This window comes from Lipotes vexillifer, unplaced genomic scaffold (assembly GCF_000442215.2).
Source record: "Lipotes vexillifer unplaced genomic scaffold, Lipotes_vexillifer_v1.1 scaffold1639, whole genome shotgun sequence".
NCBI lineage: Eukaryota > Metazoa > Chordata > Mammalia > Artiodactyla > Lipotidae > Lipotes > Lipotes vexillifer.
This window is the reverse complement of record NW_006782296.1, coordinates 451575-456631: the sequence shown is the minus strand read 5'-3', so window position 1 is coordinate 456631 and position 5057 is coordinate 451575.

The following is a 5057-nucleotide window of genomic DNA, read 5'->3' as shown; positions in this document are numbered from 1 at the left end:
ATCTTTCTTTTCTCCCCTGTGCCCATTCTGGATTTGGGGCTGTCTTGTGTCCATGCTGGGGATACCAGAGGAAAAAATGAGACACTCACTGCCAGTTCAGTGGGACTTCAAATTCTGGCTCTCTTCCCCAGTTTGCCTGCTTTTCTTTACTTTTTAGACTCTTCAGATGACTGCTCCGTGCACTTCTGTCCAAGTTTTATAGCTTCATTCAGTAGGAGAGACAGAGTGGCGTGGGCTTATGCCTTCTTACCTGGAGTAAGGCAAACACAGTATATACTTTATCCCATCTTATAGTTAGGGATAAAAATGTGTTATACAAGGTACACACTACCGTATATAAAACAAACAAAAGGACTTACTGTATAGCACAGGGAACCATATTCAATATCTTGTAATAACCTCCTAAGAATAGGAGTGCTTACATGGTGGGGATGTGCCTGGACCTCTGGGGTGGGGGATGGAGCCCAGGGCCCCCTCACAGTATCTCATTCCAGAATTCACAACAAACACCAGCATTAAAAAAAAAATTTAACTAAAAAATTATTTTAATAAAAAGAATTATTTTAAAAAATATTATTTATTTATTTGGTTGCGCTCGGTATTAGTTGCAGCAGGCGGGCTCCTTAGTTGCGGCTTGCCGAATCCTCAGTTATGGCATGCGGACTCCTAGCGGCAGCATGCATGCGGGATCTAGCTCCCCTACTAGGGATCGAACCCAGGCCCCCTGCATTGGGATCGCAGAGTCCTATCCACCATGTCACCAGGGAAGTCCCCTAAAAATTTCTTTTAATAGTGCTTTATTAAAATAACGTATATATACTCTATTAAAACATTCAAACTATATAGGAAATGGTTAAAGTATTGGAGAAATTCTTATTTGGAGATAAGCAGGACTGGTTCATTGCCCAGTCTTTTGAAAAAATCAGTTAAAGTTGGGCAATAATGAAAATAGACACATATATGCCTTAGTCATCTTGTCTGGACTTGAAACATAAAAATGCACATTCAGGCACCCACCTCTCTTTGGGTCTTCTGAGTCCAGCTCGCCTTGTCTTTCCTGCATAAATCACACCCACAGTCCCACAATCTATCACCTACTCTTTCCAGTTTCACTAAATGGGCCAAGAACTTAAAGACGCGTGTAAAACCCTCCTATGCAGGACCTGCCTTGATTTTTTAGGATTTTCCCGGAATATTTTACAGTTTTCCTTCACATTTAATCTCACATTTCAGCCTTTCCATTTGTTGAGTCTTGCCAAAGCTTTCAACTTAGTTTTCAAGGAAACGACTCTTTATGCACTCGTATTTCATCAGTGTGTGTAATATTTAATTGGATTATATAATTATATGATAACAGTGAAAGTATAACTGGCATAAATATCAAGAGAACATACTCAACTCACTCTTGGTAAACAGAAAACTCAACCCGGAGGGAGGGGAAGCCCTTGTTTTTTCAGACCATGGGGTTAGCAAACTATGGCCTGTGGACCTGTTTTGGTACATCCTGTAAGTCAAGAATGGCTTTGCATTAAAAAAAAAATATATATATATATATATATATATTTTAATTTATTATTTATTTTGGCTGTGCCGGGTCGTAGCTGTGGCATGCGGACTTCTTAGTTGTGGCATGCATGCGGGATCTAGTTCCCCAATGAGGGATCAAACCCGGGCCCCCTGCATTGGGAGCGTGGAGTCTTACCCACTGGACCACCAGGGAAGTCCCTACATTTTTCTTTTCTTTTTAAAATTGGAGTATAGTTGATTTACAATGTTGTATTGGCTTCAGGTGTACAGCAAAGTGATTCAGTTATACATATGTGTGTGTGTGTGTGTGTGTGTGTGTGTGTATTCTTTTTCAGATTCTTTTCCCTTATAGGTTATTACAAGATATTGAGTATAGAGACTTTCCTGGTGGCACAGTGGTTAAGAATCCGCCTGCCAATGCAGGGGACACGGGTTTGATCCCTGGTCCAGGAAGATCCCACATGCTGTGGAGCAACTAATCCTGTGCGCCACAACTACTGAGCCCGCATGCCACAACTACTGAAGCCCGTGTGCCTAGAGCCCGTGCTCCGCAACAAGAGAAGCCACCGCGATGAGAAGCCCGCGCACCACAGCAAAGAGTAGCCCCGGCTCACCGCGACTAGAGAAAGCCCGTGCTCAACAACGAAGACCCAATGCAGCCAAAAATAAATAAACAAACTTTTAAATAAATAAATAAATGTCTATTAAAAAAAAGATATTGAGTATAGTTCCCTGTGCTATACAGTAGGTCCTTGGCTTTACATTTTTAAATGGTTGAAAAAGTCAAAAGAAGAATAATATTTCATGACATGTGAAAATTATATGACATTCAACCTTCTATGTCCACAAAGTTTTACTGGAGCCCAGTCACATCTATTCATGTTTTGCATAGTTCTATGGCTGCTGTTGCACTACAATAGCCAAGTTGAACAGCTGCAACAGAGACTAAAATATTTAATATTTTGTCCTTTTTCAAAGACTTTGCTGATATCTGTTCTAGGGAGGAGCCTGAGCCTTGGGTATGTACCGTGCCACAGGTGTCTGGTCACTGTGTTTTACTGAAGGACCTGCAAGTTTGGGTAAGGGGAGATCTCACAGGAGAACTACTAGCATAAAAAGTGGAAATCCTTTCTTTGTTTCTTGGCATCACTGCCTCGCAAACCTACTCCCAACATATACCCAGCATCCATAGTGTGATAGTTTGGACAACTCCCGTTCACCCCACTCACTCACCATGGTCCCACTTGTCCTCCAACAGTGATTCATCCAGGATGGAGGATCATGGGAAATCGAGGGTGCCTCTGCCCACTTCCCTACCGTTTGTCCCAGGAGATGACAAAGCTTCCTGGACTGTGGGTAATATCGCTTTGGAGAGAAATGGCCATTTTTCAGTGGTGTCAACTGGCCACTTTTCACTCTCCGCTTCACTCTGTGCAAAGAGCCAGAGTGTTTTTAAGTAAGAGGACATTTATACTCATGACAAAATGAACAAACTTGCACTTCTGTAAGCACCATCACAGGAGCCAATATTTTCCTGGGCTGCAGCCGCTAATCAAGGTGGCAAAGAGAGTTTCACATGGGCGAATAAAGGAGAAGCCTTAACAATCAGAGAACTGACAGATCCAGCCCCTGCTGTAGATATCTTCTAATTTTTCTTCTATCTTCTCCAGTGGATTTTGTCAGCTAGGTGAAAGGCTGTCAGTACTGTACGGACATAAATGGAAGTTGTTCTTGGGTGAAACGTGTGGGACGTTTGCAGCTGTGAGGAGTGTGTGTGCGTGTGTGTGTGCTCTCGCGTGCGCACTCCACCAGCATCTCTTGGCGGGATCATAACAATAGGTTCCTAATTGGACTCCTGCTTCTGATTTCGCCCTTCTTCGGTCTGTTCTCAACACAGCAGCCAGAATCCTTCTTAAAAATGTAAGTCATTGTGATTAAGATACGCACACTACTATATATGACAGATAACCAACAAGGACCTATTGTATAGCACAGGGAACTCAACTCACTATTCCGATAACCTATATGAGAAAAGAATCTGAAAAAGAATAAATATATGTATGTATATGTATAACTGAATCTCTTTACTGTACACCTGAAACTAACACAACATTGTAAATCTACTATACTCCAATAAAATTTAAAAAAATTAGATTGCGGTGATGGTTGTGCCACTCTGAGTATTCCAAAAGTCCCTGAATTATTCTCTTAAATGGGTGAATAACAAGGTATAGGAATTATATCTCAATTAAAATTATATCTCAATAAAGCTATCTTTAAATGCACAGATTTATGTAAAAAAATAAAATAGGTCAGCTCATGTCACTCCTCCAACCAAAGCTTTCCTCTCATTCTGAGCAAAAGCCATCTTATTCCTCCCGGCAGCCTAGAAGGTCCTACATGATCTGATCCCCTGCTGCCTCCCTGATCTCAGCTCCCATTGCTCACCCCACTCCACCCAGACAGGCCTCCTCGCCATTCCTCAAGCTGCCAAGTTTACTCCCACTTCAGGGCCTTTGCACTTGCTCTTCCCCCCACCTGGAACATTCCTCCCAAGGTAGCCTCGTGGTTTGCAGTTCCTTCAAATGTCATCTTATAGGTGAGCTCTTCCCTGACCATCCAACATAAAACAAGTCCCCCGCACCCCAGCATCCTTTATCCTCCTTACCTTGAGTTTTTTCTATGGCACTTACCATGATAGACATACTACACGATTCCTTGTTTATTCATTTATTTTCTATTTCCTGTGCTAACTTAAAAAAATGCATAATGTGAGAGTTGCGAGTTAAGTTTTATTTAGGGCAAAATGAGGACTATAGCCTGGGAGGCAGCATTTCAGATAGCTCTGAGAAACTGCTCCAGAGAGGTAGGGGGAAAGGTCAGTATATAGGTGATTGTGGTGAAGGGGGAGTACATGCAATCAAGCACATTTTTTTTTTGCGGAAGGTTTCTGCTAGTCACGAGGAGCAGATGTCCCCATGAAGGATTTTAGTGTTTTTCTAAGTATGAGGAGATACAAGAATTGGGCTCATAAAATCCATGCCTTCTAACTTCTCCTCCCATCTATCCTCATAAAATCGGCCCCTGAAAATATCTAACTCTCTGAAGACCTGTTCTGCCAGTTTTTCCCAGAGCACAGAGTGCCTCATTTCTGCTCTCCACCCTGAGCTCCTTTCAGGGGGTGTTGAAAGTCCGCAGTTGCAGCAGCGCATGATTTAATCCTTGCAGAGGTAGATGGCAAGTGCCACTGGCAAGTCCCAATTTGTAGATGACACCTGCCACTAGAATGTAAACTCCACGAGGGCAAGGATTTTGCCTGTTTGTTCACTGCTCTGTCCCTGGTGCTTAGAACAGTGTCCGGCACAGAGTAGGGGCCTAATAAGTGCTTGTTGAGTGAGGATTGAATCACTCATGCTGCATGGCCACCTGCTGCGTATAGACCCTTGGGCACGAGGCCTTGCCTGACTAGCACTGCCCAGTGGATGGTATATCAGAGAGGGGCCTTGTACGGGGGAGGTGCGGGAGGGTGG